Source organism: Pinus tabuliformis, chromosome 5_1 (genome assembly GCF_031772625.1).
Source record: "Pinus tabuliformis cultivar Carrire ecotype Pingquan chromosome 5_1, CPIR1, whole genome shotgun sequence".
Taxonomy (NCBI): Eukaryota; Viridiplantae; Streptophyta; class Pinopsida; order Pinales; family Pinaceae; genus Pinus; species Pinus tabuliformis.
Window position 1 is genome coordinate 887,825,603 of NC_142305.1, and position 12,414 is coordinate 887,838,016.

General features: G+C 38.4%; 1 pseudogene; it reads left to right on the top strand.

Annotated features, from left to right (window-relative positions):
* The first annotated feature begins 3,977 nt into the window (after window positions 1-3,977).
* On the top strand, window positions 3,978-6,365 carry LOC149167656 (cytochrome P450 77A1 pseudogene; annotated as a pseudogene).
* Window positions 6,366-12,414: the final 6,049 nt, after the last annotated feature.

The window sequence follows — 12,414 nt, forward strand, 5'->3', positions numbered from 1 at the left end:
AAAATTTTGGAGGGTGCTTGGAGCCGCTACAATATCTCCTTAACTGCTAGGGTTTTGATGGGGTTCCGTAAACCTCTTATGTTTGAAGAAATTATTTTCATTAAGAGTTATGTAAGGGCACCTCCCCCCCCCCTCATTTTCTTTATGTTTCTTTGATTCTTTCCTTGCATTTTGTTGATCTTATATTGTTGCTCTATTATTTTCTCCCTACCTAAGATTTTCTACATGACTATGACTTCGTCTCTTTTCTCCTTATTGGGTTTTATTCCAACCTTTTTATTGCCTTTTCTATTTGTTCAAAATCTTCTTCAAATATCCAAGAAAATGATTTTTTCTTCTTGTGAGCAAGATTGTCAATCCCGATATAATGAAGAATGGGGGAGACTTCATTGAGGTGAGACACAAAGAAGGGAGTATCCTAAGAATCTTTGAGAGGAGGTTGAGAGGGTTGGGGGATAAAAATTTGAGTAAGAGCAGTAGAGATACTTTTGATGACTTGGGAGCTAGCAGGGTCTCAAAATGAAGGGGCTTCCTTACCCACATGGGGTTTTCTCCTTTTTAAGGAGAGGAGGGGATTATATGAGAGGGTTCAGAGCAATCTTTTTCAATTGGTGGATAATCTAACTCGAAACATACATTTTTAGTTCATGGGTCTTCTAGCTTAGATTTGTTGGATAAAGGTTCGAAGGGATTGTTTGAAACTTCAACCATTGTCACTTTGTTGGATGTGGGACCAACTTTTGAAAATATAGCAACAAATTTCTTTGGAGATTGCCAAACACTTAAGGGGTGATTCTCCCCCAAAGGAGAGGGTTTTCTCTTGCAATCTTTAGCAAAGTGGTTGTATTCATGGCAAAGTTTACAATAGTCACAAATTCTACTCATGGTCTAGAATCTAAAGATGGGTCTAGTCTCTATTTTTCAAGGTTATTTTCTTTGGAAGTCATTTTTCTAAATCAACTTCCACATAAATTATCATGCACACAAATTGCTTGTTGTTTGGCTTAGAGCTATCCAAAAAAATTCCAAGGGAGTTTCCTATTGAGATGAGGCTATCAACCTCCCAACAAGGAAGAGGAAGGTGAGGGAAGCAGACCCAGAAAAGAAAAATTGATGGGATCTTTGCCTCTGGGTCAAAGTCAAGGGTCCATTTTTTTATGTAGAGGCCTCTCAAGCCCATAAAGTATGGCCCATTTCTAAATATCGAATCCTTACCTTCCTTACAGTTGAATAACAAAATGAAAACCCCTCTACCACTAGTAAAAAAGTTAATAGGGCCTAAGACAAGCCTTGCCCAAGTTTTCTCAATCCAACCTTCAATAGTCTTGGGAGAGGGACACATACCTATGAACTTCCCTACCAAACCTCTTTCTGCAAGAGTGAGAATTTTGGCTCAAATTTTTTTGGAAGGAAGCTCCGTTGTAGTAGCATTTTCAATTCTCTTGACAAATTTTGAGGATGCCTGCGATGCTTTTGTCTTTTTCCCCCATCCTTGAATAAGTGTGTTGAAAGCAGAGTCCACAGAGTCGTCTCCTAAGCCCATTATGATGCCCTATGACATGGTTTGGCTTGAAAACATGAGATCAAAGTCTCAACGAATTCAGTGGGATTTGAAAAATCGGAGCGCAGGAAGTTGCAGAGCATCTACACATACATGAGATGTTAAGCATGAGCAACATCGTGAATAACAACCTCAAGTTGTTGTGAGAGAATAATTAGGAGTGATGTAATGAAATCCATAATGTACTAGGACAATGTCAAGTACAAATACCGTGTTTATGATTGTTTTTAACAAATACTATGCTTCAAACCTTACTAGAGAGAATGAGAGAAGGGATGGTACTTCTAAGAAGTTAAATATGATTTATGGAACAATTCTGCTAGACAAAGTTTTTCAACCATATAATAATAATCCATTGGAGCAACAACAATTCAATTCCAATTCCTTGAATAATGAGCTTATAACAATTTACTTGAATGAGAACACAAACATGCGTATAGCCATTGTAAACAAGTCTCATCTAGGTATGTAAGTCAGTATGCCCAATTTTAATTTTTAAATTTTAGAGTTAATAGATAAGAGTAAATTTTAAGTGTTTACCTTGTTTATGTCATATGCAGTAAGGGAAATTTGATGAAACTTTTCCATCCATGGAAATTAAAGTTTAGTTTTTTTATCAATTAATTAATTATAATTTATTTATTTATTTATTTTGGAGATAAAGAATGTATTGTCATGTTGAAATTAATGTTATTACTTTTAGTTATTGCTTCAATAAAAGGAAGGTTGGTGTGCTTGGCTCAAATGTTGGTAATAGGTTAAGTTGTGGAGCTTGATTGCTAGCATTTGAACTTTAAATGAGCATTTTTTTAAACTACCTTTCATAAATGTTGTGTAAATAGTGTGATCGGACAAAAAACACCAATATACTACCTTGATATTAAATTAAAACATTTTTCTAAAATATTTGAGCAATGCAGTTCCTCGCCTTGGAGATGATTTGATTGAATTTTTAGGGAGTTATGCATGTTGCAAAACATCCACTAGCATTAATTCCATTCAACATGAGGTTGAAGATGCACATAGGGTGGAATTTTACTATGTTGGATGCCAAAGCCATGGATTTGCAATGCTTCAACATTGATATTTCTCGTTCATACAAACATGTACCCATTGTGCTCCTAGATGCCTCATCATTAGCATGGAGCTTAGATCGTAGTAAGGTGCTAGCTTTATGATCAATGAGTTCATAGGACTTGTTGAGGAGAACACTTGCATAATTGTTACAATTACATATTGTCAATTGAAGGACACTATAGTGGTAGATATCTCCTAGTGTACAAAGATAATAAGATCTTTGGGAGAATGGTCGAAAATGTTCAAGCACATAGAAAATAAAATGAAGAAATGAGATTGGAGATTGAAAAAGGGGAAAAAAGGTATGGAAATTAGCCACTAGCTTTGCTCACAAAATTCAATTAGATGAAAAGATCTTTCAAAAGTCATATCAAGCTAGTATAATTGCTCATTGATTAATTTGCTAGATTGAAAGACCTTTCTACCTCAATTATTTTTGCCCTCTTACCCATATTTGCATTTTATTGTCTTTTCCTCTACCTTGTTGATCACTTTGATCTTCCCCATATAAACGAGTATATGGTTTTAAGGCCACTAATTTGTGGCTAGGAAAAACGGGTAGCACCTATTGGATCAAGATGGGCTAGGAATAAGGCTTAGGTTAGACCAAGATTGGTTAGGAAGAAGGCTTAGGTTAGAGGCACATTCTTCTACTGTAATTCGCTATATGTATTCTCCATGCAATGTGTATTCTCAATTATCAAACCTCAGATTTTTGAAGTTGGCTGCACATAAGAACACCTCAAGGGTTATGAACCGAGGAAGGATAGGACCAATTAAAAAAACCTACCGAATCCTGTGAAGTTTTGTAACTTCAATTTTCAATAAAAAGTTCTAAATTTGTTCAAATCTCATTGAGTACAATGCCCTGTGGTGGCAGCTAGAGGGGCGGATTCCCCTTTCAGTCTGCTCTTGCTAAAATCATAGGAACTTAGTATACCCCACTTGCAGGTGATTGGTTATGCTCTTGGTGTTATAGTGGCAGCTATGAGGTTTGATCCTTGGTCTCCCATAGATTAGGCCTGGCAGTTACCGATTCACCACATGGTTAAAAAAGTAAAAATAAAAAGTTCTAAATTAGTAATAAAAATCATGAAGGACAAGGGCCTGCAATACCCAAATAAAAGCAAAGGTCAAAGATCTGGAGGGCAGGGTCATCCTCGGTACAACCAAAGCTCGCCCTTTTCAGATGCATCTAGAAGGACAAGGGCCTGCAATACCCAAATAAAAGCAAAGGTCAAAGATATGGAGGGCAGGGTCATCCTCGGTACAACCAAAGCTCGCCCTTTTTCAGATGCATCTATGACTTGTCAATTTTCTTGGTTCACAACTTAATGCCGAGGGTTCAACCATATACATCCAAATAAATAGAGCCGGAACCTCCCTCGTGAAGCGTGATGTTCAGGGCAGGACAGGGCCAGTGGAAAGGAAGGTGACCTCAACCTGAAAATTAATGGCTTCCTTTATATCGTTATGCGACGTGTCTGGTCTACAGACAGACTAGGTTACAGGCCGTAGCCTACCATGGTACTGGATGATATGGTAATTCCTGTTTCCCGGCCATTTTCACAAAAGGCTTCGTACAATACATTCAAATCAAATCAGATCAGAATGGGGGAAGGTTACAGTTGGCCGGATTTAATACCGCCTCTGATCGAGAAAGAAGAATTTAAGAACCGAATTGAAGTAGAAATTGTTGCCATGAATTCTGCATATAAAAGGCAGAGTGGCCTTAATTGGCAAGCCAGAGGATGAACCAGAAGATATGGAGGTGGGCATGAACGAAATGTGGTCTGAGTTTGCAGGCGGCCATGGAAGCTACCGTGGTCTTGTGGGTGTGGGAATAATAGTGGTTTCTCTGGCAGTGGCAGTCCTATTTTTGAAGAGTAGGCCTCCGAAGAAGCATCTGCCTCCAGGGCCCAGGGGATGGCCTCTTGTTGGGAACCTGTTTCAGGTTGTATTCTCTGGGAAACCCTTCATGTATGTGATTCGAGACCTGAGAGAGAAGTTCGGCCCAATTTTCACCCTCAAAATGGGGCAGAAGACTATGATAATCATCACCTGCCCGGAGGTAGCACACGAGGCCCTAATCGAAAATGGGGCACTCTTCGCCAGCAGGCCGCCTGATACCCCAACAAAGATGTTCTTCAGCGAGAACAAGTGCTCTGTAAATTCGGCCTTGTATGGCTCTGTGTGGCGAACCCTGCGCCGGAACATGGTGTCTGAGTTGCTAACCCCCTCACGCATGAAGGATTTCAGCTGGATTCGCGATTGGGCCATCGAGCGGCTCATCCAGAGGCTGGAAGCCGAGGCAGGGAAAAACCAGGGGACTGTGCGTGTGTTGACCAATGTGCGGTTCTCAATTTTCAGCATTCTGCTCTGTATGTGCTTCGGGAAGCAACTGGAAGAAGACATTATTACCCATGTGGACGAGATTATGAAGGAAATTTTGCTGATTATAGAGCCCCAAATACACGATTTCTTGCCCATTCTCAGGCCGCTGTTCGCCAGACAATGGAAGCACATCAGGAAGTGGCGGCAGATCCAGATGGAGAGCATTCTCCCGCTCATCAATGCCCGCCGCGCGGTTGTGAAACAGGGGCTTCATACCCAGCCCGGGTCCCCTGATGGCGCCAATGCATATATTGACTCGCTGATGAAGCTAGAGCTGCCGGAAGGGCGAGGGAAGCCCACTGATGAAGAATTAGTGACCCTTTGTTCCGAGCTCCTGACCGCCGGAACTGACACAACGGCTACTACCTTGGAATGGGCAATGCTTCGCATGGTGATGCATCAAGATATTCAAGAAACGCTCTATCAAGAGATCTGCAATGTCGTGGGTGACAGGAAAGTGGAGGACAAGGACATTGACAACCTTCCATACTTGAACGCCGTGGTGAAGGAGACCCTGCGACGACACCCTCCGGGTCACTTCGTCCTGTCACACTCAGTCACAGAGGACTGCAAGCTCAGGGGCTACGACATTCCCTACGGATGCAATGTGGAGATTTACACGGCATGGATGTCGTTTGATCCGAGCATTTGGCCGGATCCCATGACTTTCAATCCCCAGCGATTCCTGGACCCGAATAACGAAGTAGATATCACGGGCAACAAGCAGGTGAAGATGATGCCCTTTGGGGTGGGCCGGAGGATTTGCCCCGCCCTAGGGCTGGGGACCCTGCACATCAATCTTATTTTGGCCCGCATGGTGCAGGCCTTTCACTGGTCCTGCCGGGAAGGTGAGACTCTCGATCTCTCTGAGAAGTTTGCGTTTACTGTCGTAATGACGAATCCGCTCCAGGCATGCATTAAGGAAAGAGGAGCTCGTATTGGCCAGTAGGGTCGAAATCCTAAATTGCTATTAGTGTCGTATTGGCCAGTAGGGTCGAAATCCTAAATTGCTATTAGTGTCGTATTGGCCAGTAGGGTCGAAATCCTAAATTGCCATTAATGTCTGTTTCAATTATGCTCATATTAGCCAGTTGCTATCTATGTCTATTTCATATATCTTATATCTCCAACATTATCAGAGCGAGAAGCATCAGCTGCAGTTGCAGGTCGAGATCAAAAGAGTTTTCTATTTGATCTGGTCGAAGGTCAGACCCTAAATTGATATCATTGTGTTGCAGGTCAGACTCTAAATTGCTACCAATGTCTAGCTCAGATATATTATATGTATGTATGATCATGAATGAAGATAAGATTTGTCTGTTTATTATTATTAGATGAATGAATGAAAGAAAATGTTAATACCTAAATCAATTCATCCTGCAGTGGGTCTTTAGTGTAAATGTCACACACTGCGTTGAATGTAACATAAAAGTAGTTTTATTCTATTTTTTAAATGTATATAATATGAAAATTTAATGAATATAGTCGATAAATATATGATTGAAATATACCATCAAATATATTTTGCAATTACATATCTCCTCCCGAGAATGACATTTAACCATATTAAGAGAAATAAATATTTTGATTCAATATTATATTGGTATATCTCTGGTAGATAATCACATTTGTATATTTCAAACAGCGGAAGAGAATATGTAAAGAGGAAAAGGTTAAATTTTGATTATATGTAAATGTATCCGAAAAATAATTATTTGTTTAAAACAAGCAGTTTAGTGTGTTCAATTCAAAATAGAAATTATGCTTTAGAAAAAATTGCATAAGTCAATGTTAAATTAATTAATAAGCAAATAGAATCCTATAATCTTGCTTTTACATCTTATTCATATTTTTTATTCTCATCTTTTTTAATGCAAATGCTTGTTTAAATTATGGTGGGAAGTAATTGATGGTAAATATATTATTTACCCAAATATGAACTATTTTTAAACATTTTAATTTTGGATGGTTTTCTTATTAAGTTTTAAGAATAAAAAATTCACTACACAACTATTTGAAAATCATGGATGAATACTACAACAATATCCAAAATTTTTATGATAAAACATGTGAGACACTTATTCACATTGCATTATATTGTGCAAAGGTGTAACAAGACCTTAAAGTTATGGTTCAATCAAATATTTGAAAAATACTTTTTTAATAATATTGAAATCAAGGGATAGTTCAATTGGTTGAGTTCCCATTGCTAAGTGCCTTGCCAATCGGGAGGTCATGAGGTCAATCCCATTGCTAAGTGTCTTGCCAATCGGGAGGGCATGAGGTCAAATCTCTTTGATGCCTTTGAGCTTAGGCATTGCTAGTTTGGTTGGCTTTGAGGTCAAATCTCTTCGATGCCCTTGGGCTTAGGCTTTGTTAGTTTGGTTGGTGGGCATATCCCTTCGGGTTGATCTCGCTGGATTTTCTTGTGAATGTAGCAGCGAATTAAACATTATAAATTGCATTGGTCAATGATAAACTCATAGTGGTCAATCAGAAAATGGATTGCTAAAATCCTGTCTTGGTAGGAATTAATAAGACTAATGTCCTTCACGTGACAAGATGCAAGCATGTCATCAAAAATGGAATTGAGTTTTGAGCAAATATTGAGTGTAGATATAATGAGTTGTGTAAATTTTAAATCAAAATTAAAAGTTTTTCTTAAAGCATTGATAAATAGTTTAAATAGTTATGCAAACCAATAACAATGTGTGTTTGGAAAGATAAACTATGTGTAAACCACTATTAAGGTAAAATACTTATAACATATCAAATGTATTACAAATTTGTCTACTTGCCAAATGTATTGGAGAGTAAGTTATTTACCATGTTGAAATTTGAAACAGGGGAAGGGAGCGACTTTCTTACACAAGCAACACAATCCATGAGAGATAAACATGTTCTCGAGGGGATTTGAACGATAGTGGGGGAATAACAATATACCTACTTTACTATCCAACCAAAGTCCCCATTAACAACAAGACACAACTTTTACAAAATTTGTGCAAATTTAATTAATATTTCATGATTAAAGAAGTTTTGTGGCTTGTAGTCAATGAGAATTATTCATACGGATGATTTTACAACAATCCATCATATAACATCAATGTTGCCATATGAACTTTTTCTTATATAAATAGTTGTAAGGTAATAAATAGCCTATAGGTGGTAAGGATGCTTATACCATTGGCAAGAGGAACAAATAGTAAATAACATAACACTTTGACTAGCATCATATATTGCTAGTCTAGACAAAGTCATGTTGTTAATGAATGTTCATTTCTCTCAACTATGACCAATAACATTTTTTATGGTTTTTCAAGCGTTGGAGAATTTGCAATATAGATTTAATGTATCAAAGATCTACAAGCGAATGAATTGAAGTGTTTTTGTTTAAAAGAAATGTTGTAGTTTAAAAAAATATATTAAAAGAATTTTTCAAAAGTAGAAGAGAAACAATTTATATGCAATGAATTTGAAAAGAGGTGAACGCTAATATACAAACAAAAGAAAACCTACATATGCACTGAACAATATTCATCTAGTATTCCATAAACGGCCAACACTATTGGACAAAGTGCACCCCTCTTCCCAGATAACACCATCTGAAACAAAAGTAAAAAATATTATATTCTTTAGCATCATTCAATCCCATTTTGGACGGAGAGTCAATTGTCCCATTTGCTTCCCTGTAAATATGTTCAATGTCAAAACTCCGAAAAGTTTGTGCGAGTGCACCAATTCGATCTCGCCATCCTCTTAGATTTGGAGGATCAAAAGCTGTGTTGCCTAGAATGCCATCAATGATAGCCTTAGAATCAGTATAGACATGGATGTTCTAGATTTGTTTTCCTTTGCAAACCAGAGAAGGCCCCACGAAACCACCATCTTCGCCCCGAAATTTGTGCCTATTGTTATCACTCGGGTTTTTTCCAAAAGCTGTAAGAAAGGGAATAATGTTGAGGTAACCACAGACCAATCTTTTAGATACAGAGTCTAGTCAATCTGTATCCAGAGAGGGCTCTCTCTTTATGATTTAATGTTGTTTTGAAAGGTATTAAGCTAGTTATGAAGTTCAAGGGTTTTGTTTGGGTTTGGGTGGTGAGATTCAATAGAGCAGTGAGGTAAAACAGAACAGTTTAGTCCATTGGGCATGATGGAGTCAAAGAAACAGGGTTTCTGGATTTAGTTTCTTAACAGAGGATGGCTTCACAGAGCAAGGTAGTCAAACAGGGAACAAAATAAAGAGTTTGAAAGCATATGGAATGGGCTCAAATGGGTGAAGGGTAGTTAAGAATCCTTCAACATATTAAAAGAGGGAAAAATGGATGATTATTGATAAGGAACAGTTAAGAATTTTTTATCAAATAATCAACATGAAAGAATCAGGAAACATGAGCAATTAAGAATTCATTGTTTATTCTAATTTTGAAGAAAACACAGAAAATAATAAATACTGAATACAGAGTGCAATCAAACAAATTCTGAAATTAACCTTATTCTTTATCATTTAGATTATGAAACACAGATGATATAGTAAACCAGAAAATTGTAAAACACAAGATATAGGGGACTTATTGATCCGAAGGTTGATTCAAGAATTCTGTGACAAGTCCTTCGCTTCAATTCTTCATCTAGTAGGCCAGACAACAGTTGGTTCCAACAGCTTTGTATTTCAAAATATTCAGTATTATAGCAGAGTCTAAGAAATCCACACACCATAGAGCCTTCAATACTCCAATGGAGGGGGTATTTATACAACAAAATATGTGCCACCTATATCTCATAACAACTGTGAGATAATATCTAGGTTTAACCTAGAATAATTTACAAGTGAAATAGAAACCGCTAACTGATGTTTGTGCTGGAGGCAGGGCTTTAGGGTTCGGCTTGCAGCGGTCTTCTGTAGTAGCTCTGCGCCGACTGCCTGTCTTAATTGATGCATTAATTCTGATCTGATACACTTTAATGCTCGTCTGATACTCTTTAATGCTGTTCTGCTTTGTCTTTAATGTTGAACTGATACATTTTGACTTCTCTTGAACCTTGTTCATTGTTGTCTGATATTTATCTCAAAATTGCCCATTTTCCAAAGATAACAACGCAGCTATGGAAAAACCCTGTTGGTGGGACGTTAAGCTTGTTCTGTGCCTTCCAATTCCTTTCCTTTAGACTTATTGTAGCTTGTATGCTAACTTCCTGCGGAGATTGCTGAGAAGCCCTGGTATTGATGCGCTGATAGCCATGTATTGAGACAACTCACAGGGCCCTGTGTCAAAAGAGGAGGAAACCATACACTGGAGGGTCGATCGACAAGCGGAGGAGCTCGTCGATGGAGTCTTTTTCTGGTTTGGAGGCGGTCGAGAATGAACTTCGAACATAGTAGATATCATGCCCGGAGCGTTGTTCGCAGAGAAACATAAAAAAATGACTTTTTTCTCTTTTATTTGACAAAACGGAGTTTTGGTGGGAATGTTTGATTTAGAGGATGGATGATGTCAGCATAAGTACGGGGTAGGTGACGTCGCTGGTGATGTGGCAGTGACATCAGCAAAGGACAGCTGACGTCAGCAGAGGGCGGTGGTAAGCGGTTTTGCCTGCACTGCTTTTGGGGTTGGGCGGTTTCGGGCCGGGGAGGAGCGAGCAGGTTAAACAGGGGACGCGTAGCAGAGTACGGGCGCCAAAACCACCCTGTCCCCGCGATTTAATGTTCGACGATGGAGGGGGTCGTGAAATGATCGTCGACCGTTGGATGGTGGAGCAGGGATCAGATGGTGGACGCTCTGTGGAGATGGCAGGGCTATAAGCAGTGGGCTCGGTCATAATAAAACAATGTTTTAATGCATCAACGTTGTTTTCATTGGTTCGGGGCTTGGTTTTAATTAACCCGGGCGGCTAATTAACCCATCACTGCGCGTGGTGGGGAGGTTATTAACAAGTTTCAATTAAACTCGTTAATCCCTTCTTAAACAGTGATATATGATCATAATCGACCGAGGCGGGGATATTTAAAACACTGGGGTTTTTATTATATATACATATTACGGGAAGGGTAATATTTTACATGGGATTTATATAATAAGAGTTAGAAATTAATATGAATTTCGAAATGAAAGCGCTAAGCCAATGTTAAAAAGCTTAGGCTAGAACTAAAAAAAGGGTTTTCATGGAGAATTTTGCCATTTTCCTAAGTACAACGGGGTTTTACTCAGGGAAATGTTATGAAATGGAATGAGTGGATTATTAAGAACAGATTCTTAATATTTGAGGGGGGGAAATTAGTAAGAGATTTGAAGGGGAGTTAGTTATGTAATCTGCCTCGCTTGAGTTGCTCCATGAGTAATGTCTGCTTTGGCACTTGTGATAGGAGTGAAAGTTAACACATTGAGAGACATGGTTCATCACAAGTATCATTCTGCAACACCAATCTACCTACCCTGCCTACTTTTCCTAGCATTTTTTCCTTCTTTATTTGGGTGCACTTAGACTAGCAAACCCTCATCAACTTTTTCTTTTCTTTGCATGGTAAGCCTACCTAAGTCTGCACTTATTACTTCCAAGGGCTCAGATTAAACAATTGAACTCATTTGCTTCTCTACCTATCTACTTATCTGTCAAGTTTAAACAATTTGGTCAGATTTTATTCTCTATCTCTAAAACATGAAATTCAAACATGAACCAGTCAAGATTAAGCTGTTTGGCTATTAATCAATTGTGGCATAAAGTTCAACAAGCTGCACACAATGCTTTATTTATAGAAAATGAAAAAGTAGTGGCATTTTGGACTTGCACACTTTCCTGGTATTTTTTTATTTGGGGTTCATTTTTTCACTTTTTTGATCATTTTTTTATTTTTACCTTTTGATTTTGCTTTTAGGGGATACCCTTTTTACATTTTTTTTTTAATATGAAAAACCTTTGCAACAAGAAAAAGGATGAACATATTACAGAGCTCAACAAGTCAATCATGAAATATGACACCTATTGGTATAGAAGTATAACAGTGGTTCCACTTGGGGATGGCTTCCCTGGTGGAAAGTCAAGAACAACAGGTCAGATGGCCTTCTGCATAACTTTACTGTATTCTGAAATCTTCCTTTGCTAGTTGCTTTATTTTATATATGACAACGCACTTGTGAAAATTAGGGCCTTCTCTTCGGGCTCCAACTGCAGCAAGTTACTATCCAATCCAAACTGTGACATTATCAAGGATATAATATTTACATGTTAGAGTCAAAATTCATTAAAAAACTGGATCAAAGTAATGTTTCAGCATTCGACCGTTCACTGGTCCTTCTTCTGTTTCTGCACCATCCAGGGTCTTCAAAAAGTAAGTATTGTTCCCTTGCAATACCTGGATGATAAATGGCCCTTTCCACATG